General features: G+C 38.1%; 1 protein-coding gene and 1 pseudogene across 1 annotated transcript in view; both read left to right on the plus strand.

The window, feature by feature from the left end:
• Positions 1–23842, plus strand: part of Il1rapl2 (interleukin 1 receptor accessory protein-like 2) — a 1160877-nt gene that overhangs the window by 933797 nt on the left and 203238 nt on the right. The window lies entirely within an intron of this gene.
• LOC102007705 lies at positions 6065–12540 on the plus strand (annotated as a pseudogene).

Below are 23842 nucleotides of genomic sequence, written 5' to 3' on the forward strand. Positions count from 1 at the left end.
TTTTTTTTGGTTTTTCTCCGGTACCGGGAACCGAACTCACGACCTTGCGCTTGCCAGGCAGGCGCTTTTGCCGCTGAGCTAAATTCCCAGCCCCTGCTAAACTTTCCTAATCCTGCTTCCTCCTTTTATAGGTGACGATCCCTAATAAAAACCCTGCATGACAAACGCCATACCAGTGTCTACTACAGAAAATCCAGCCTGTAACATCTTTTGACATTTGAAGTTCACATTTATTCATGAAACTTATCCTAGAATATGGTCTTTTAATTTTCTGTCATGGACTCCAGTCACTCTGGCCAATTTTATTATTAAATCTGTCTTAATATGCTCAGATTTCCATCTTTTCAATGTTTTTGTTGCTTCTCTAGATACTCTGACAAATGTGTGCTCCTCCTAGGTTTCAAAGTCTATGAAACTGGCCTGATTAGTAATAATACACATTTCTATATTAGGAATCATTCCTGAGTCAGAGAATGACACTGTTTTGCAAGCCAAGGCTTTTACATTGCTTCATAGTTCCAGATGATAGGACCTGGGAGCTCTGAAATTATCATTGAAGATAATTTCAAGTCAGGAGGTTAGGCAGTAGTTAGGAAGATGAGCAGATAAGTCAATGGAATCTGCTTTCTGAGTGTTTTCCACCACAATTACCTCAGCCATTATGAAGTCCTTCCTGTCTCATGTTCTCCACTGTCACCTACATCTCTCTGAGTATAATTCTTTTCAGTGCCGCTTATTAAAATGCTGACTTTCAATGAGGAGATTTGTAAGCTTTTTTAAACACCCCCTAACTCAATAAAAATAGAATTGAACACTAATGCTATACTTCATTGTCTATCTCCCAAGAATATTCAAATAAAGTATGAAATAAATCTTTATTTCCCATCCAGGTCATTTCACTAACTTTACTATTATGTAGATCACTATCCATATACTCCTTGTTTCTTATTCTAAAGCCATTGTGATATTGCTTTTATTTTTGTTTTAAGTACACAAAGTATTTCCAACTGAAAATAGCTGATGTCTCTAACACTAATAATGGAAAAAGTGTTCCCCTGGCTGCTTGTTGATTGTTTTCCAAAATGGGATGTACTTTAGCAAAACAGAAAATAGATTTTTAAAATGCAGGATGTGGGCCCAGGGCATATTAAGTGACAGAGATTCTGAGTATTTACCTTGAGACAGTCTGTGACGCTATACCCCAGCAAGTGGTTATCTGTGCATACTAGATTTAAACAATTTTTCTTTTATTTTACTTTATCCTGTATATTAAAATTATATCACTTTTGTAATTATTCTATGCTAAAAGAAAGAAATATCATGCATTCTAGTAAACTCTCATACTATCCGTTTATGCATATGTATATATATACACATATATACGTGACTGGCCCTCCCCAGTACACACTGCACATTCATTTATTTATTTATTTTTTGGTTTTTCTCCGGTACCAGGAACCGAACTCACGACCTTGTGCTTGCCAGGCAGGCGCTTTGCCGCTGAGCTAAATCCCCAGCCCCCACACTGCACATTCAGAAACGAGAGTGAAGCCAGGTTAAACTGAGACAGGTGCTCTCCATATTCTTACAGTTCTGCTGTAAGATAGGACTCCAATTTTTTTCTGCTGACACTCAACTTAGCTTTTTCTACAACTTTCTGCTACTTTTAAAGGCTAATGGAGAAAATGTCTTAAGGAATATCTTACTCAGGATTTCAGGATCATATTTGTCTGTGAAATGGTTACCTTTAGGATCATTCTTAAAGCATCACTTATGCTAGTAGAATGGAAGAAAGATTATGCATTGTACAAAAAAAATCGGTATCCAGTCTTGACAGATACCTCATTCTTTTATAATGAAAATAAAAAACGTCTCTGATTTTAAGAACCACCCTTTCTTCATGAGAGCAATTTTTTATACTCATGATTTCTTTCATCTGTGGACGTTTTAGTGAAATAACACTGCTCAGAATGGCAGATGTAAAGACAAATCGCTCAATAGCTAAGAAAAATTCTCCTTCCATTTGTTTAAAAAAGGTTGGTAAGGAATGGAGAACAGAATGTTTAGTGAATGTTAAATAGGCAAGAATTTAGCTTCATAAAGTATATTAAACTGCTGAGCTGCAAGTAAAAATGACCACAATGCAGCAAGGATGTGAAAAAGTTTATAAATTCCCCTCGCTCTAATTGTTTGGCTCATGTTCCTTTAATGTGTAATGAAAGATATCATCTCCCCTGAACTGAAGATTAGGGGAGTGGTAAATGAGAAGAATTATCTTTAGAAACAAGATCTTTGATTCCGTGCACTTATCTCACCCGTACATTTATTACTACGAGTGGCAAAAGTTAGCTGGTGTTGGTTTACCCCCAGCAAACCATAAACAGATGAAATAGCATTATGATTTATATCTAGATGTCCTCCCAATGCCTCATGTGCTCTTAGGTGAGGCTTGGGGGAGATGATTGAATTATGGATGCATGATCAAAGCAATTTGGGAGGTAAAGCCTGGTTTGGTCAGTTTGGGGTGTGGTCTGCAATGGTATATTTCCTTCCCTCCTCGCTGGATCACTCTCTGCTTCCCATCCCATGCCATGAGATGCTTCTTTTCTATCATGCCCCCCCGCCATGCTGCCCTGCCTTGAAGTCAGCTGACTATAGAACGAAACCTTTTCAAACTCACAACCTAATCAACCTTTCCTTCTTTAAACTGTGGGTGTCTTAGCAACATGAAAGTGACTAAGATAGGTAGTAGTTTAATTACAGTTTTGCTCTAATTCTAATGTTTCACATACTACCTAGCTTATAGTAGGCACTTACTATGTTAAGTATTATTCTTAACCCTGTGAAAAGCATTTCTTGGTAACCAACCCCACTCCCAATTCTCCCACTTTGTTACAGAGACAGTGTATTGCTCATTGAACTGAGTTCTTTTAACTGCAGTATACTCTCAAGTTTCCCTTCAACATAGATCTGTCCATATGACTTAATTTCTGGTCAGTGAAATATAAAGGAAAATAAATAATGCAAGCCACTTTCAGGCATAGCTCATAAAAATCTCCCATGCAATCCTGTCCTGTCTTTCTTCTCCTCCTACTGGCTAGATGCTGAGTACTACAGTAACCTCAAAGCTCTTATAGTGAAGGTTGCAGAGCCTGGATCTCTGAAAGTATGAGAAACGTATTTATATGATGTTAACCCAGTGGTCTTTCTTGCTGTAACTGCTGCTGCAGACAGAGTTACTTTGGCAGATATATACCTGTAATAATTTTAGTATATTATTGTACTTGTTCCATGTCTTCAACATTTTAATTATGGGTCATATCATTTACCTGAGTGATATGCAATTTCAAATGTGTTCTGTAAAGTTTACCTTATTACTTTATAATTTTTGGTTTTTCTTTTTTCTTTTTATTAGTCCTTGTCTGCAGTACAGAGTGACTGCATTCATTGTGGGGAGTTGGCGCATGTACATAAAACACCTTAATTCTTTTTTTTTTTTTGCCTGCCTTTGCTGCCCTTCCCTCCATCATCCCTCCATCTCTTGGTCTACTGTCCTTTTCCAAATTGTATGAAGTATTTCATGTACTCTGTTATTTTATTTTTCAATTTTATATTATGATAATGCTTTGTTGCGGTCAAGTTGTTTTCTAAATGTCCACATTTAAAAAAACACCCTATTTGATATCTTTACTTACTCACAACCTTTACTTTAATCTTTACTTAAATGAATACTGTAGTGAATATTTTTGATATTATTCTGATAATTTGTTTTCATAGTACAGCATGTTAAGTATCAAAAAGTCCACTTTTTACTGTCCTCTTAATGTTCTACACTTTGCAGAAGTCCTAACCATATGGGTTATATTCCCTCACCCAACAGACTACTGATCCCTTGGGTAAAAAATTTTAGACTTAGTGCCTAAGAGAAAATAAGTTTGTTTGTCCTCAGTGGACATGAATTTACAAATCCAGTTCTGTAAGCTTATAGGGTTTTATCCAGTTTTGAGAAGTTTTAACTCCAATAGTAAGTCCCCAGTTCAAGGACCCTCATTAGCCTAAGACCATCATCTGGAATCCAAATGTCAAATTGATGAAACTTGGCTGTGATGCCATGTGACATGTTACTGAAGGGCCCTTCATGTTCTGGGGTCTATTCATATTTGTATAATCTCTGTCTCATCTGAGAGCCCTGCTCTACATCAGATGTTCTATTTCTAAATAATCCTAAAACTCTTCCCCAGCACAATTTTAACTGTGTAATGTTTTCACTCCCTAAAAGGATTCACATTTTAACCACGGATTTTAGAAAGATGGTGTTTTCTGAGGACAAAGAAACCTTGTTATGCTTATCATTGCTCAATTTTTTTCTCATTCATTTTCAGCAAAGGTAGACATCTTGGTATGGCATTTACATTTACATAGAATTTATGAACGTCCTAAAATTTGTGTTTGGTGCTTTCAGTCAAATTTGGAGCTCTTTCTTTGCATAATTTTTCTGCCTGCCTTTTCTGAAAGTCCAATTAAGTGTACATTTATTAGATTCCTAGACATTGTTCTATAGGTCACTGTTGCTCTGTTTAATTTGCTCAGATTTTTTTTCCTTGATATGATTCTGCTGTGATGTATTTATTGCTTAAAGCTATGATAGTATTTTTGTTCAAAGTTTATCCTTTTTTCTACAATATTTAAATTCATATTAAGGCTGTACAGTGAAGTTTTTATCTTTTGACATCTAGATATATTTAGCTTTTTCATGTTTTTTATTTCTATTTTCATTATCTTTACGTTTTCCTTTAAATTCTTGATCATACTTATAACAGCTCTTTTAATGTCATTATATGAACATTATATCTTCTCTACCCTTTCTATTTCAACTGGCTGAGTTTTTCCTAGTTGATCATACATTTTATTCCTCAGGGTAGGTTCTTCTTCATTCTCTATTGATTACTAGGCAGAGAGGCCTCTCCACTCTACATGATGAAAACTCAAAGTTTTCCCAGTCTTATGGGAGCTTTAGAAATTCTAAGTTTATAGCTCCCGCATAAGTATTCTTTGCCCCGTCTTATAATTTTACCCATAGAGTATACAGCTTAATATCATGACAAAGATTCAGGAGGATCCATACATTTCGGTGAAACTGTTTCTCACATTAGTTCCATCTTCTCTAATGCTGTGCTTTGCAAATCATACCTAGTTCAGCCTGTTCAAACTTTAATCTGTCCCTTCAAATTAGTGAAATAGCCTTGTTTAGCTTGAGTTCTCCCTGCCCTGCAGTGAAATTCAAAAATAACCTTAAGCAGAATGCTTGAATAATTTTATCAATGTTATCTTGTTTGTTTTCCTTCTCTCAGAGATCAAAGTCCTGTGAAATTGAAAATCACTATTTCATGTCTTCCATCCACTTCCCTACTTGTATATAGTGAGAGATTAAGTGTAGGACTAGTTATTCCTTCATGGCCAGAAGCAGAAGACCCAAGATACTCTTTCAGAAGCTCTCAGTCACACCTTAGGAATTACCACCTTCCTCTTCCCATAAAATCTGGCTCTTGGCAGTTCCTATATGATCAGAGGGTATATTGATAAATTCTAAGTGTTCTGCCCAGCAGTACCTTGTTTTTACATAATCCTTTCCCTTCTCACCCTTCAAGTAAGAGGTATATTTATTTGTCCTCCTTGAGTGAGCAAATATTTGTGAGTTGTCCTTTTAACTGAAAAGTTATTGGGGTTTTCATATGGAAAATAAGCCCTTTTTCTCTTCTTTTAAGGAATATGCCGTAGCGCTTTGTGAACTAGATATTTTATTTTATTCATTTCTCATTTGCATTATGAACCTTTAGCAGTGATGTGTAAAATTATTTGGACTTTATGGGCTCTTACAAGGAACTGATCAAACAGGCCCAGGTTGTCTTAATCAGTTTTCCTTTCTTTAAAACCAAAGGGGACAGGATGAGGGGGCGCCTCACAGCTGGTGGTGGCAGTGGCAAAAGGGGTGAACTGAGGATAGAGATGGAGAAATCTGGGAAATGTGCCAAGACCTCTAGCTGAGCAGGGGAGACTCCCTGCTGGGATGCCTGGGGATCAGATGGACCCTACTGGAAGTCAGTTGGATTTAGATTTTCCTAAGCAAGCTGCTCCTTGCCTGACAATTGAAGATTCTCAGCCTGAAAGCAAGCCTCTAGAAAATGATTCTGGTTCTCAGTTTCATGGGCTTTCTGAACACCTTCCAAATCTACTGACTCAAAAAGAAAACCTAGTGTTGGATGTTGTCTCTAAACCTTGACAGACGGCTGTAGCACAAGTTGCAGAACAAGGAGACAGTAATAGTGAGTTCAGTGAACATTGAAAAGAAATCAAGTCTTCAGACATTCTGGATTGTTCTCCTTTGGATACATGTGGTTCTATCACTCAGGTCGTTAAAGAGATACTTCAGCTGAACAAGACATGTGGTGTTCTGAGAATGTCATTGGAATCTGTTTCTGTTGTGGTGGAGGAGAAGGAAGAAGAGTTGGAACACAAGGAGAAAGAGGAAGTGGAAGAATATATTCCATATGATATCACACACTCCCTTGATGCTGAAGATCCTACCTCACCCCAGCTGCGCTTTGGGGTCCTAGAACTCTCCCAGAGTCAGGATGTTGAAGAACATTGTGCCATGTGAAGTAGATAAAAAATATCTACAGTTAACGACCACCAATTCTGGCTATACAGGCTATTTAATGTGGGTGCAGATACTGAAATTAAGCATAAAGAACAGTGCACTGAAGATATCCCTATGGCCAAAGAGCACAACAAAAACAGCTCTGTGACACCACAGCCCTGTAAAATTGTATATGTTGTACAAGAATAAAGTCCAATACATGCAAGGGCTTCTAGTCCCAAAATGTCTCTTGCTGCTATGGAAATAAAACAGCAAATGCATGCTCAAGAACTTGTGGAAGGTGAATGACATATTCAGAAATCACCAGAGGATGAGGTTTTGTCCGGGCTGGAATACTTGTTTGATCAGAGCAATAAAAGAGCTTCTGATGGATGTTCTACTCCTTTAAGGGAGGAAGTTGAGTGTTCATGGGTGTCCATACCTGCTACCACGCTGCACCTCCTGCAGCTGTCTGTCAGAGGTCCCTTGTTCAGGAGAGTGTTTCCAGGAATTTCTCAGATATTCCTGCTCTTTCCCCAGATGGTTTCTGATCTTTCTGATCCCCTTATACTATTTCTAGCAGTCTCACTAAACAGGAGGGAAGAAAAAATTAGTGAGTGGATATGTCAGTGTTATCTGAGGAGAACCTTTTCACAGAAAACTCCAAGTTGACAAACCAGTGCAAATAGAAAATATACCTCTCCTGAGTACACTATATTTCCAAAGCTTCAACACCAGTGTTTCAGAGCACACTCATCTTTACCCCTGGATCCCTTCTTTTCCTATCCCAGCCTGAGTTTCTGCATGGTATTTTTCCAACATCAACAAGTTTGGAAAGAATGATAAAATGATACGCAGCATTCTGAAGATTTTCATACTTCCTCTTTGACTCGAGTATTCTAAAACTTTTGATATTGAACCAAAGAATTTTCCTGAGGTTCATGGGCTGGGTTTGACAGGAATTCCTGCAAGTTGATGCTTTCTGCAAGTGAGTACAGCCAGTCTCCAAAGACGGAGAGCTTGAATTTTCAGAGGACTGATAAAGATGGGGAAAACACACAAAGTGAGGATGCTGAATCCTTGTTTCAAGGTTTCAGTTCTTTTTTTTCTTTTTTTGGTTTTTCTCCGGTACTGGGAACCGAACTCATGACCTTGCACTTGCCAGGCAGGCGCTTTGCGGCTGAGCTAAATCCCCAGCCCCTCAATTCTAAACTCGTTCCTGCTGAAAATGATAGTATCCTGATGAATCTAGCACTGGATGACCAAGTAGACCTGAGTCAGAATGAAGACAAAGCAAAAGGGGATGACACAGAAAACAGAGATCACATCAGTATTTTAGGCACTGGCTTCAAAGGCAGAGAAGAAACCAGAGCAGAAGGCATTTATTTGTATTGATCTCACATGTGATTCAGGGACTCATACAATTCTTTCTCAAGCTACTCTCAGATACTGTCTAGTGTCTTAGATTAGGATGAAGCTATGGAAGTTACAGAACAGCAGCCAGAGCAGGGGTCTTCAGAGTATGATGTAGAAAAGATCCCTGAGACTACTTGTTAAAGTCATGGAGAGGGACCCAAAGAAGAAAATATAGAGAATATTTCATTGTACATTTCTCTGACTCAAATTCAGTAACAAGTATTATGTCTTCAAAAAGAAAATCCTAAACAAGAATGCCCAGAAACTATGGAAATCTAAACCAGCATTATTAGTATTGATTCCAGCAAGAAACTACCCGTATTTGACTAAATTCAGAACATAAGAAACAGGAAGATTGGGAGGAAACAAGTTCAGAAGATTCAAGTGTTTTCATTGTAGATATAAAGAAGCCATATTCCAGAGATGATGTTTCTTGTGAAACTTTGGAAGGAGTGGAGAAATGCTCAGATTCCCAGTCCTAGGAGGATGTTGCTACAGAAATAGAATAATGTGCTGAGAATAGATTAGATCCCCAAGAAGGGAAGAATAAAAATATGAGGGAGATATGAAATCAGTGACTACAGCAAGGGAACGAATAGAGAAAGACTCTGCACTGCTTCCATTGCCTTAAGTGAAAGTAAGTGAACCACTCAGATCCGACCAGGAGATCTAATAGCCTCACCTTCAAGAGAAAGATAATTTATTCACAGAAGATTCCAAACTGGTTAATGAATACAGCTAGGCTCAGGTGGAGAAGCCCAGCAGTTCAAGAAAACCTCTGTCTGTGCCGCCTAGAGCTTCTGTGAAAGTTCCAGTGAAACTCCATTTCATTTAACTTTGGCTAAAGAAGGTGATATTGTTCCACCATTGACTGGTGAACCCCAACTCTAATTGGGCACCTAAAATTGGAGCCCAAGTGATATATGTAGTACTCCTGTTGGCATTAGCAATTATCCAGCAAGCACCATAGCAACCAATGATGTTATGTCAGAAAACATGGTAGGGACCAATGATGCCATACTTGGAAGTAAAGGGGATTCTGGGACTGCCCCAGAACTAAGTGAGCAACTGTGTGCAGGAATGAAACTGGTCGCTCCCAAAACAGAAGCCAGTGAAAAGTCCTTGCAATTTAGCCTAGAAAAACCTGCAACTGATGAAAGAAAAAAAAAAGTAGTTCTACTGTTATGCTGAGGCCATTACCAGTCCCCAGAAGATCATTTCTGTGTTTAATTGCATCTGTGAAGTCCATCAAGAAGATAAGATTTGAGGTGAGACTCTTTTCTCTCTCCCTAGCAGGGAGAACTTGCTTCATTTTCTAAGCACTAAAGAAGAAGAGAAAAAAGAAAAATTGGAGGGCCATCAAAGGATTAGGCAAAGTGAACAGCCTATGAAGACTATTAGTCTTATTGAGGACCCTTGCTTCTCCTGCCTTGAAGTGGAGGACCAGAAAAGGGACATCCAGCCCTCAAGGAAAAGCAAAACGGGTAGCTGAACAGGAAGGCCAGAAAGAAGAATGGGATGTCAACCAGAAGAAGCCTAGTAGGGCCTTGATTGGAAGGCCTATCCAAAATAACATAAGAATCCAGACCATGGAACATTCCCTGTAGGTCTCAGAAACTCAGCTGCAAGAATGTACCTCAGCTGTGTCATCCTCCTCACACACTGGCTGCTGCTGCTACTCTGGAGCAGAAATGCATATGAGCTGTATGTGTATATGAGCAGGGCACCAGTATAGTGGACCAAAACTCTGGAAAGCACAATGTCATAGTGCAGACTGAGAGTGGCAGTGTTTAAAAACCTATCAGTGCTCCTGGGGATTATATACAGTCACTACACAGCCAGAGGGAAGAAGAGTTTGATATGTCTGAGCCTCCACATAGCTATGTCTCACATTGCCACATGAGAACAATCCCTAAAGAGACCTAAGAAACCAATTTTAGAGTGTCAGGAGTGAGAAACTCACTCAAGTGTACCCTTCACAGATGGGGTTAGCTCAGGTGATCTGCAGGACGTCAGCTCCTCTTTCAAGGCATCCAGCTTTCATGGCACAACGAATGGGACAAGTCTCTCGGCCTTGCACAGCAGTGGCAACTCAGAGCGAGGAGCCAGATCACTCAAGGGGGAAACCAGTGAGACACAAACCACAAAGTTTGCTTTATCCAGCTCCTGAAGAGGCCTAGGAAAACCGAGTCCTAGAAAATGGGTCAATTAGACAGGGTCACATGTGTGTGAGAAGGAGGATGATACAATAATTGGTGTCAGACAGGGAGGGAAGGTTCCAGTCACACCTCATAGGTGTGGGCAAAGGAACTGCCTACCTTCTCAGACCACTGGAAGCAGGGAAACAGTTGTGCCTGGCCCATAGGACATAGGATATGGTGCCAGATGACAAATCCTTCACCCGCATTCCAGACTCTATCAGAAGAGCAGATTTAGGTGCTAGTGCTTTCTGTGGTAGTCATTGCTCAGAGATGCCTTCCAGGATGCTGGTGGCTCCTCCAATGGCTTAGATGCCTCCTCTCCAGGGAACAGTTGTGTTGGGCTCTGTATTGTAGCCAAATAGTCATCCAGTCACTATTTTTACTCTGGAAAACTCACAGATGTTGGAGCTCAGAAGTATATATTGCTTTTTGATGCTGGGCATGAGTGTGATCTGTTGGGCAAAGATACTCTTTTGTGTGACCCCACCTGTGCAACTCCTGCTGGATACTGATGTGACTGCCTTCTCCTAGGATGAATATTTCAGTGTCGGTGTGGTGAAAAAGCATTGGAAAGAGTGTAGCGAGCTTTATTACAGCATTGAGAAAAAAAGGCCAAAGAAACTGGTGTAAGCCGATGGCTGTCCTCTTGTCTGTGGAACAAAGAAACAGACCTGTGGGCTTGATCCATAGGAGACAGTGACATTCCTCACAAAGGTGGCAGATACAGATAGCAATTTAACCAATTTGGTGGAAGGGAAGAGGTAAGAGTGCATTAACATCAGCTCCCCAGCCACGCCCACTGCCTGCAGCAGCAGAAGCATAACCCCTACCTGAGAGATCACAGAAAGTCCTCTGGGTCTCCTGGGAGTTCTATCAGGCAAAGGAAAAGTTATCACTGTGTAACCTGCCCCCTCTTGCTCTGGAGTTCTTGTTTTGGGGCAATGAATATTGAAGCTGACAAAACAGTCAGTGCTAAGTGGTGGGGAATAGCCAAATGAGGGTTTATTAGAGAGAATAAAAGAAGAGAGGGGAGCTGTTGTTGGGGAGGGCTAAAACATCACAGATGTTTAAATCATTGGCATTTTATACAGTTTTTGGACCCGTGTACATGATAAAAGGCAGGGATGCCCCTCAGTTGCAGCTAGCCCTTTGATGTCCAGAAAGCAAGCTGCTTCGTTTGCATTTTACTCCCTCCCAGGTCTCTTCCTTTTGGTTAAAGACCTGTTCTTTGTCCCTTGCATTCCATTAGACCCTGTGGGTCAGTTTGTTTAATGATTCTGGCCTTTTGGTATGTTAACTCACTTAAGCTCCAACTTTTAGCTTACTTTAGGTTAGTGGTTTAGGGTCTGTACCCTATCTGCCTCACTTCCTGTATCTGTTGGCTTCCACTTCAGAAGATCAGTCCCCTGTCAGGGGAGGCTACAAGTCTTCCACTGTAAACACTGTTGGAGTCAGGAGAATTTGTGAGGTCCTGTGAGACTGGAGACAACACAGGTGAACCGTCTGTCTTAGAACAGCAGAGGGGGCCTTTGCCCCTCAACAAGACCTTGTTTTGAGATATGCCTTTCTCCTCATTATGGCCACAAGTGACAAGTTCGGCAGTTGCTCAAAACTACCAGATCTTCCTACAAGAATGAGTGAGGAAGAGATGCAATTTTTACAAACTCCTTCTTTCAACAAGTAGCAAACAGTATCCCAGCTTTGAGCCTGAGCTGGCTAAATCCTTGAGAATTTCAAAGTCCAAGGTAACATGGCCTACCAGTATCTCCTAATTGCTGACCAGCACTGCTGAACCTGGAAGTTACATTTTGGGCCTTTCCCGTGGGATTCTTTGTGTATCTCATGTCTCGGTTCATGACAGCTGCAGTGCTAATGAGTTCCAAAACTACTATAATAATCTGTTGCCAGCTAAATACAGCCTTGAGGAACAAAGAATTCTGGATTGACAACCCCGTGAAAACCCTTCCCAGAATCTGAAGGTAATCTTGGTGGCAGATCAGCAGTGGAACTTCCTGGAGCTCTTGTCTGAGATCCTCATGATCTGGGTGAAGGGCAGCCTCCGTGGAGCAGCACCATTCAAGTGTGCATAATAAATACACTGCTTTAGGTGTATTCGATGTGGTGGTGATGGACCTCTTGTGCTCAGCCTCAGTGGTAAAGAAGTGTGCTGAAGCAGTGCAGCTGCCTGGGGTGCTACAAATGTGTGTGACCCAGTCCCTCATTACTGGAGAGAGAGTTGGACTAAAGCAGGATTCAAAATACAGACACAATAAGGTTTCTCACTAAAGATACTTGGTCTTTCTGGTTTAATTCCCTATTATTGTGGAGATGTGTTTCAATCAGGTTTTAAACTTATCTGGTGTGTATATGGATTCTTTGTGTAGATCTCATATATAGTTTTTTACTGAATTTTTATGATAAAATAAATGTTGAATCTCTTCGATTAAAAACGTACCATTTATCTCCTCTGACCCACAATTTATGATTGCTCCTTACATACATGAACCAATCAAATTAATGACTATCATCAAGTTTTGCCCCGTCATGGGGGATATTATCAGAAGCTTTGTTTATATGCTTAATCCCTTGACCCATATGAAATTGTTTTGTTGGGCTTTTTTTTGTTTTGTTTTTTGGTACCGGCAATCGAACTCTGGACCTTGCGCTTGCCAGGCAGACGCTTGTACCGCTGAGCTATATCCCCAGCCCTTGTGGGGCTTTTGGTGCATGCCTGTGAATTTGTACATGAGTATGCTTAGTAATTTTATTAAGTGACTTATCTAAAACTGATTGATAGTATCACAACTTAGTGTTGTTTTCCCACAAGGAAGCTAAGATCCAAGAGACAAAACATATCCCAGGTCATCTAGTAGTCAAGAGATGAAATTAGAACATAAAACTTGATCAGTTTAAACTTTAAACCAAACTCCCTTTCTCCTGAAATTCTTGGTGAAAATTAAACATTCTATACCCAACACCATAGTACCATTCCCAATACTACCATACTACCACAAAACAAATCCACTTAAGTTATATACAAATTGTTACACTTTCTTAGATTCCTTATTATATTATTTATATAATAGGCTGTATTGATCCATAAGAGAGTACACAAAAGAAATCATAAGTTATTGCAATAATTTCAAATGTTAAAAAATTGAGGACCTGTGCAACTGGCCTAATAACCAGCATTTCCAAAAAAAAGGTTCACTCTAATTTTTATTTTACTTAAGACATTTTATTAATGTTTTGTGGAAGGTATACCTCACTCTTTTATGGGCATCAGGATATAGTTCAAATAACTAATTTGGTAACTAACTGTTATAGAAACAAATATGGAAAATAAATGAAAAAGTAATAAGAAAACAAGATGGAAAAATCCCCTTTTACTCCTAAATCTCTCCTTACTTCAGAGAATCAGGGAAATGCTTAAGATACTAGTCTGCTTTATGTAGTCTTTCTGACTTATTGCTGAAAACCATAGGTTTATAAAATTTCCTTTTGATCGCCCACGTGGAAACACTTTTGTTTATTGTCTGGCTGAAAGTTCGTCATTGCATTTTAGAAAAAACAGCTCACATCATAGGGTGTTCTGTAGCTTAGGGAAGATTAAGAGTGCTGTCCTGCAGAAGTTCTAAACTTTCCAACCCTCTGTTCACAATCTTCCTTTGCCCTGATAGTAGAGAGCTGATAGTGGTGGGCTGATATTTCCAAAGAGATAAGAGACCATTGCCCCAAAGGCTATTAAATAAAATTGACCCACTGAAATAATACAGTGTAATTCTAGCCAATAACTCACAGAATCTCTCTTTTGTGGAGATCCTAAAACAAGTAATATTTTTTGACACAAGTATTACTTTCTTTTAGTTTCTGAAAGAAATACCAGGAATCTACGTATTTTCAAGTAAATACAAATGTCAGCAGTTTTATAGTGGGAGTGGAAAAAAATTATTGATACGTATGTCTCAATTCAAAAAGTAATGTCTTCTGAGTGCAATTTAATTTGGGTAATAAATTATAACAATCCTTTTCAGTGTTCATGAGCCTCCCTTTGCTTAAAATAGAAGGGAATCAATGCAAGTCTCCCTCATTCTGTCCTGGAGTATAGTTCTGAACATTAGCATTAATTACCCATTTCCATTTTATTGAAACATATAAAATTATATCTCAGTGCTGAATAAGAGCAAGAGTAGTCCTTCCCCTGTCCTGTCACAAGAAAAAAAAATCTTGTTGGCAATGCATATAAGTTTGAATAATACAGGGGGCTAAAAAGTGTGTTATGTTTTCATAGGAAATTGATGTGTATTCTAAAATTATTTACTTCCAAGGCATCTGTTTATTCATTTATTTATTCATTTATCTCAGAAGAAAGGAGCATACATAGTAGTGTCTTTGGAGCATTTTACATTTGCTTTAACATGTGTACTTATTTAAGATATTTACTCATAAAAAATGGGAATCTAACTGTGTATACTGCAGAATGCACAAACCGGGAATGCTTCTATTGCCCTTCCATTGCCCACAGCATGATGTGGTGCCAAAGATATAATCTCTGGTATCAAACTCTCTGGATTCAACTCAAAATTCTATTGGTTCTCTGATTTTCAGGAAGTCATGTCCTTTCTTTGTATGTTAGTTTCTTTTACTAAAAAAATGGAGATAATCATAGTACCTATGTTTATAGTACTTTCAATGAGTGAACATCTGCAGAAGCACTTAGTATGCCTGCTAAATAATAAGCACTAAGCAGGTGTTTCACCTCTCACAGTCTTCTTACCTAGGACTGTACCTTTATTCCAGAACATTGTCTGGGTGAAGCAACTTCTTTATTGGCCAAAATGAAAAAAAGTGATCTGCATCCATTCTATTTTCATGTTTCAAACCTTATTATTTTTTAAACAAAGGTCAACTTGGTTAATAAATATGTTCCTGTTTTGAATTCTCTGTCCACACTGACATAGAACAAATTATATATATATATATATATATATATATATATATGAAGGACAGCTTCAGTTTGGCTTCATAATTCCCCAGAAAATAAATCTAGTTTTGACTCAAGCTTTATATTTTATATACTTTCTAAAATATAAAATAAAAGATGTCTTTCAGATCAAGTAGGAAGTAGTTAGCAATATCTTTCAGAAATGCTCTAATCACTGTCTTCTTCTATGTACCAAACACATTTTATGTGTGTTATAAGATATGTGTATTAGTGACATCTGTCACTGCTTAATGAGCTCCTAACAATAACAGCAAATAATATAAGAAAATGGATTTAGAAAGCCTAAGTTTTCATTAAATCTGTTTACCTCAATTTTTGTTACATTTTTTTTGAAGGTTACACTCTATCTCTTGGTAATGTTTTAATCTCTTCCCAGAGCAGACATTTATCTCAATTTTACATTGCTTCTCATAACTCTAAGGCCATTGATTCACAGAATCTTCTAATTTTTGCTCACAAACCAACATATCTATATCACATTACTGAAATTCTTGAGTTTTAGAGTTCAAAAGGAAAATATTTCCTGGGATTATGGCCAGTTAGTTAAGTCAGATGGTTAAAACATACTAATAATGTCAAGGCCATGGGTTTGATTCTTTTTCTTTTTTTTTTTTTTCTTTTTTGAAACAAGGTATCTCTGTGTAATTTAGGCTGGCCTTGAACATACTGTGTTGCACAAGCTGCCCTTGAATTCACAAGAATCCTCTCACCTCAGCCTCCATGTGCTGGGCTTACAGACATGCACCACCACACACAGCCAGTTTGATTCTCATAACAACCAGTTAGCTTTGTGCTTTTCCACCACAACAGCTCTGCCAGACATGTATAACTTTAACTAAAAAGGGGATTCATTGAGAGGTTAGGCAGGAAGCTAGCTGTCTCCATACTAAACACACAAAAATAAGCAAACAATAACAAAAATATACTCAGATAAACATGTAATAAATTCTAAACTAATATCTTTGTTTATGTAGTCATTAACTATAATAATGCCAGTATTACTGTCTTGTTATCTTCACTTGTATATTTATGGATGTCTTGACCCCTCTGCCCCAAAGTGTCATCTGCTTCTGTAGGAAAATCTTTGCATTGTCTCAAAAGTGCTTACAAATGGTATTCTCGTATTCATCCACTTCAGGCCCCAAGAAGACCCATGCTGCTGCTGGCACAGTTGCCATGCCAGCTGTGGTACCATGATTCCTGCTTAGGGTGGTTGTTTGTTTGTAGTACTGGGGATTGAACAAGCACATTTACACTGAGTTATATCTCTAGCCCTTTTAATTTTTTTTTTTATTTTGAGAAAGAGTCTTGCCAAGTCACTTAGTTGCCCCACCTGGGCTTTAACTGTTAATATTTCTGCCTCAACCTCCCAGAGTGTTGGGGTTAAAGCTGTATACCACCATGACAGCCACCACCAATTAACAACTTCTTGTGTTCTCAAAAGCAGCAAACTTGTCAAGAGCCAAAGCAGCACTTAAGGCCTCTTCAGGTCTCACTGTATCAGTGCTACCTTGTGTAAACAGAAACAGTGCCACTCTGCCCACTGTTTATTCCACTTTGCCACCTGGGTACAGAATGAACATTGCTTGTGACCCTGTATTTCTTTATTCTCATTGTGAAATTAGCTTCTTTGGCTTCTGCTTTCAACCTTGCCCTCCTTCAGGCTCAGATCCCAATCTTTAAGTTTAAATGGGGTACCCAGTACCATCTTGAACTCTTCCCACTTTATTGACTCAAGAATCTATGCAGAAATTGGACAAAACATCATTCTTCCTTTATCCTACATACAAACTAACTCTACCAGTTAACTATAGTCATGCAGACTGACCTGAACTCCAGCAGTGAACATAACAAGGTTCAAGCTGAGAGTTCTACTACATATTTAAAGAAGGTAACCTCAACAATTTCTATGAAGGCTGTGTTTCTGGGATAAGCTTTCTTAGAATAAAACATACACTATACTTGAATCTCAAGGAGGCAATAAAAACATTGATTCCTGATTGTGGCCCACATCTTGCATCCCTGTCTTCTCTCAGCTGTTGGCCAGATGGCTGGACGTTAGTCTCAATAATGTCTCCTTTCATTTAAATTATTTGATCTTTACACAGAAGTTGCTGTGGAAGAAAGTGAGTTGTACAATTATCTGTTATCTATACTGAGTATTATATGAAGGTGCTGGACAGATTTTGATAGGAAAATAGCAGGTAAAAGTAAAGCCCATCCAAGGTAAGTAGAGTATGGAATCCAGAGAGGGAAAAAATGGTAAAAGCCAGGCTGTGAGTATGAAGAGGAACTTTCATACTCACTGTGGCTACATAGTGCTAAAGAGCGAGCATTAGATAAAAGACTCTCCTACTAACCTGTTTTGAAACTATTTTATTGCTATTTCAATTTTTTCTCTTTAAAATACAAAAAAGATAAGCGCTGACATCTCAGGGACTGTACAGTGTGAAGGTGTCCCATGTATCTGAGTAGTATAAAATAGAAGAACTGTTCTTGTTTAGTCAAATTTCAGACACTGCATTTTACATCCCACATTAGGAAGCAATCTTTCTTTTTCTGAATATTATTTTGTTGCCCTATAGGAGGACATTTTGGGCCAGTGATATAGCTCAGCAGCACAGCACCTGCCTGGAAGTGCAAGGTCTTGAGTTCGATTCCCAGTAGCATCTCACCAGAAAAAGGATATTTTGTGCTTCCTATTTATAGGCATTTTGTCAGTTCTTTCTTCTGTCATCTTTAATCCTATCTTATCATTGTGACCAACAAAACAAAATAATTCAGAGATTTCACCATAAGCTTATCTTACATAACATCAAATAAGAGAAGAACAAAGGGACATAGAGTCCAGAGTAAGTGCCTAGTTTGCATTAGCAAGTGTTTGGCAGGGCCTCACAATTTTATTATAGGCCTGACTGAAGTAGTCTACTTTCCTTATTTTTATGACCATTAGAAAAGTTAGCTCATCCTAATGCACTTGATCCAGAGAATCGATCATCCCTAAAGCAATTCAGTTTTAGATCCTTGAAAGAAATGTTATTCTCTAGAAAAATGTCAGTACTAGCAGGTCTTCCTTATGTAATACCAAAGCATGTACTCTTGGAACAGTTCTTCTATAATATACTACTCAGAGACATGGGACACCTTCATACTGTACAGTCCCTGAGGTGTCAGTGCTTATCTTTTTTGTATTTTAAAGAGAAAAACATTAAAGTAGCAATAAAATAGTTTCAAAACAGGTTAGCAGGAGAGTTATAATTATTAATACATTGCGTACTGTTGTCTTCATGGTAGTTATTTAGAGTACAAGATACAGGCATGATATCTTGTCCAAACAATATAAGCACAAACTTTTCAGTGAACTAAGAGAATCTAGCAGTATAACTATCTTAAGTATCTTGTGTATAAATATATTTTTTTCTTTTTCCTATTCTTCCTTCCCCCTTCCCCCCATCACAGTTTGTCTTTTCTTTTGAACAGTTTCCTCCCAATTCACAATACCTACTGTACATTTTGGATCTTAGTTAATTGTTCAGCTCCTTACACTAGTGAGACAATAGGACGTTTACACATATGAGTCTGATTTATTTCACTTATGAAAATTGTCACAAGTTGCACCCATTTACCCATAAAAATCTCAAATTTATCCTTCTTTATGACTAAACAGTACTCCATCATATAAAAAAACACATCTTTTTGATGGGTATTTGGGTTGTTTCCAAGATTTGCTATTACAAATTGTGTTGCTATTAACATGGGTGTGCATATATCACTGTGATATAATGTTTTTTATTCTTCTAGGAAGATACTCAGAAGGGAAATAGCTAGGTTGAATGGCACTTTTAATCCTAGTTTCTTAAGTAATCTCCACACTGTTTTCCACAGTGGTTGCACCAGCCTACACTCCAGTCCGTGGTGGAGAAGGGTTCCTTTTTTCCCATAGTGCCTCCAACACTTGTTATTGGTTGATTTTTTTGATGATAGCCATTCTTTATGGGGTGAAATAGAATCTCAGTGTTGTTTTAATTCGTGTCTCTTGAATGACCAGTGATGTTGAACATTTTTTCATGTATTTATTTGATGTTTGTATTTCTTCATCTGAGAAGTATGTATTCATCTAAGATGCCCATTTTCAGATTGGTTCTCTGAGTTTCTGGGGTCTGATTTTTTTCAGTTCTTCATATGTTCTAGATATAAATCCTTTGTCTGGGAGAAGTTAAATTATCACTATTTGCAGATTACATGGTACTCTATATAGAAGACTCCACAAACTCCACCAAAATACTTGTATCTTTAATATCCAAATACAGTAGTATGGCAGGATACAAAGTCAACATTCAAAATTCAGTAACATTCCTTTATATAAGCAACAAACTCGCAGAGAGAGAAATTAGGGAAAACACACACTTCAAAATAGCACCCAAATGAAATACTTAGGAATCAGTCTAACAAAGAAAGAAATGATCTGTACTGTGAAAATTACAGTACCCTAAAAAAGGAGATCAGAGAGGATATCAGAAAATGTAAAGATATCCTTTGCTCTTGGACAGGAAGAACCAAGGTAGTGAAAGTGGCCATACTCCCAAAATTGTTATAAAGATTTAATGCAATCTCAATCAAAATGCCATTAGTATACCTCACAGATGTAGGGAAAGCATTCCTAAAATTCATTTGAAACCAGAGGAGACCGAGAAGAGCAAAAACAATTCTGGGCAACAAAGATAAGTTGGAGAGAACACAATCCCAGACCTGAAATTTTCCTACAAAGCCCCTGTGATAAAATCAGCATGGTTTTGATGCTGATAAAGTCAGCAAAAACACAGGCCTGAGGATCAGTGGAACAGAAGATGCAGATGGAATCCCAAACACACTCATCCACCTTATCTTTGACAAAGGAGCCAAACATGCTCACTGGAAGAAAGATACTCTCTTTAATAAGTGGTGCTGGTAAAACTGGCTTTCCACATGCCAAAGACTAAAACTAGACCTATGTGTATCTCCATGCACTAAACTAAAGTCAAGGTGGATCAAAGATCTAAATATTAAAATAGAAACACTAAATTTACTGGAAGAGAAAATAGGTAGAAATCTCAAAGACATAGGTGTAGGCAAAGACTTCATGAACAAAAACCAGACCTCAAGAGAAATATTTCAAAGAATCAACAAATGGGATCTCACCTTATCAAAAAGCTTTTGTACAACAAAATAAATCACCAGTGCTTACCATTAATAAACAAGTGGCCAAGTGAAATAAACATCAATGTTTACAACTCATGACCAGAAGCTGTTAAGGTTCAGCTTTGCCTTGGAAGCCAGACCTAAAGTGAAGAAGCACTGGCACAAATCTTTGATCTGTATTTTCTTTGAAAGCCTTGGCGTAGCGTCGATGAATAAGAATAGGGGTTATCCAAGCAGCCATGTTGGGGGGCATCTATTTCTTATGAGGCACAGCTGATAGCTATCAAATCCAACTGAACTTGAGATTGCCACCAGCACAGAGGAATCTATATTTATCAACCAAAAGCACCCTGATAGGTGATGTTCTGTATTGTCCTTTGAAGGGCATGCATATAAAACATATCGATATGAAGTGGTAAAGTTCAGAGCTATTTCCTCTCACAGTCAGGTAGATAGAGTGTCTCTGCTTCATATTGCCAAGGCCCAATGTTTTGGCCTTCCTCTTGAGTTAATGCTTAATCCCTTCTGTTTTGATCTTTGATAAAATATATTTCTTTAAAATGAGTTTAGGTAAAGGATTTCTTTATTGAGGTGCTAAACCATCTAAACAATTATAACCTGAGATGATATTTTAAAGAAGCAGAATTGTTTTGAAATTCTATTGCATAGCATGGTTACTGTAGTTAGTAATAACGTATAATTCAAAATAGCTGAAAGAATGGATTTTCAAGGTTTCATATTGAAAAGAAATACCAAATATTTGAAGTGATGGGTGTGTTAATTAGCTTGATTTAATCATTCCACCAATGTAGACATTTATCAATATCATGTTGCACTCCCTAAAGGGAGGTACTATTTTTTTCAATTAAAATAAAATAAAACTTAAATACATACATGATATGAGACATCTTAGAAACCTTAATTTCACTCAGGATATCAGGTGAGTAGGAGTTCATATCTGTAGTTAGGAGAAGTTTGTTCCTATCACCCGGAGGATTTCACTTGATTTTCAGGATTTTCTGCCAAAGAAGGGGCTCAGTTAGAGAACAGGAAATCGCCTATCCTCAAATCATGGCTTCACTCATCCTCAAACATGTCATATCTTTCTCTGCTCAGAATTTTTTGCACAGATTCCATTAATAATCCAATCAATAAATAATTATTCAGCACCAACTTAGTTCCATACTCTATTCTAGTTCTTGCATATAAAGAAAAAAAATCTTTGCTTTCATGTTAGTGACAAACTAATCATATAGGAAGCAAAGAAAAAAAAATAGATAAAAATATGTCTTGTCAAAGGGTGGTAACTCTTAAGAATAAAAGAGAAGGAGGGTAATGTAAAAGAGGGAAAGAGCGATGGCTACCATTTTAAATAGAGTAATCAGAGAAGGTCTTTTGGTGAATTTAATATTTGATTTTTAGTTATACACGCTTATTGTGCACCTATCATGTTTTAGCCACATGCATTAGCTCCTTCCATCATCATTAAAGTCTTCTGAGGTAGACTCATTATTTTCCTTGTTTTACAAATGAGGAAATTGGGTACAAGAGAAGTTAACTTTCTTAAGGAAACATAGATCATAAGAGATGGAGCTGCAGTTTGAACTTCAGCAGTCTGGCATGGAATTCTGTCCTTCTAAGTAATGTGGTACATGCATTTGGGACTCTGTCTGAAATAGAGCCGTATGCATGTTTTCTCATTAGCTTTGCAAGGCATCAACCGATCTATGCTAAAGAAGCAATTTCTGAAGCAGAGAAAGGGAGGCTCTTGGCAGAGAGTCCTCAGAAAGGAAATGAAAATGAAATGACCAATATGTGAGTATGTTACATGTATAGCTCTTTTACACGTATAGTCTCATTTAGTCCTAATTAATACAATAAGATATTCATGAACATACCTAATTTGAGTGTGCCCAAGAAAAGGAAAGAGTAGCTAAGAAAATTATCCAAAGTCTCACTGGAACAAAGGTCTAAAATTATAAATCTGGGTTAACTGTCAGTAAAGCCCCTGCTCTTTATATCACGTTGTGTCCAGCAGGAAAAAAAAGAAACAGAAGAAGATCTGGTGCATAATATATGAAGATGAAGTGAGAAGGAGGGAGGGACAGCAAAAGAAAGACAATGACTTTAGAGAGCCAGAGAACTGGTAGTGGTTTAGGGCACTTCATGGCAACTTCATCTCCAACTTCTTTTCCCATATCAGATACTTCGTCTGCTTGGGCTGCTAGAGCAGAAATACCATGAACTGAGGGGCTGATAAACAAGACAAGTTTATTTTCTCATAGTTCTAGAGGCTTCTTCATAGATCCTGCCTTCTCTTTGCATCTTCACACGGTAGAAGGACAGAAAGCTCCCTCAGGTTTCTTTTTTAAGGACATTAATCCTATTTATGAAGATTCTGCTTTCTAAATGCTCTTCCTCTTACTATGATTTCACTGGTGATTAAGTTTCAACATACGTGTTTGTGGAATGAGCGTAAACATTCAAACAGTGACACCAAGTTAGATGAACTCTTGAGAATTCCTGTGATGAGGGCGTTCCAAAGATTAGCATGTCATATTTCTCACTGAGGTCTGGTATTGATGCACAGCCACCGAGCAATGCAGCAACTTCTGTAACTGATACTGTCTTTCAATCAGGTATTTCAGAAAAGCAAAGAATGAAAACTTACTAAATGCATGAAGGAAAATTTAAGAAATGTTGGTATTTGAGAACTAGCAAATAGATGTTTGATAGGAAGGATTTGTTTTGACTTTAATTACTCTCAACAAAACACAGTTTGTTTTCTTTTTTTTTTGTTTTCAACCTTAATGAAATAACTTTATAAATGCTTTGCTTGCCCAACTTTTCATTTCTAATAACATAGCAGTAACACTGTGGGGATGTCAGAATAATAGGCTGATGGTCAGAGTTAGCAAAGAAGCTAAACAGCATATTGCCTCTCTTGTGGCATGCGCTCTGTGTGCTGTGGAAGTCAGGAGGTGATCAAGTCACTTGTGGGATGGGGCTGACTCACCTGGTCATTATTCTGGGTGAGCTGCAGCTCTCCCTTTCGCCCTATGCCATCTTGCCTTTCCCTTCTCTCCTCCATTTTTCTGCTTGAATAAAATCAAAGGCTTTGATTTTTTCTGATGTGATACAAACAAAGAAGCAAAAACACTTGGCTGTCCTGTCTTTAATAGAGCCTTAGGTGGCTCCTCACAAGGAGAAACAAGAGACATGCCTTAGTGCAGGAGGCTGCATCATTTGTATTCATTGGGTATTTTTTTAAAGCCTCCATTGTTCTCAGCTATAAAATGCTATTTTAGTGGCTACTGCTTTGCCAAAACTTTCAAAGATTCATTGCACATGTTGCAAAGCTATGTATTCTTGACTCTATTAGGTGTTCGGAAAATTGATGTTTTA

Source organism: Chinchilla lanigera, unplaced genomic scaffold (genome assembly GCF_000276665.1).
Source record: "Chinchilla lanigera isolate Chin_1 unplaced genomic scaffold, ChiLan1.0 scaffold00147, whole genome shotgun sequence".
Lineage (NCBI taxonomy): Eukaryota > Metazoa > Chordata > Mammalia > Rodentia > Chinchillidae > Chinchilla > Chinchilla lanigera.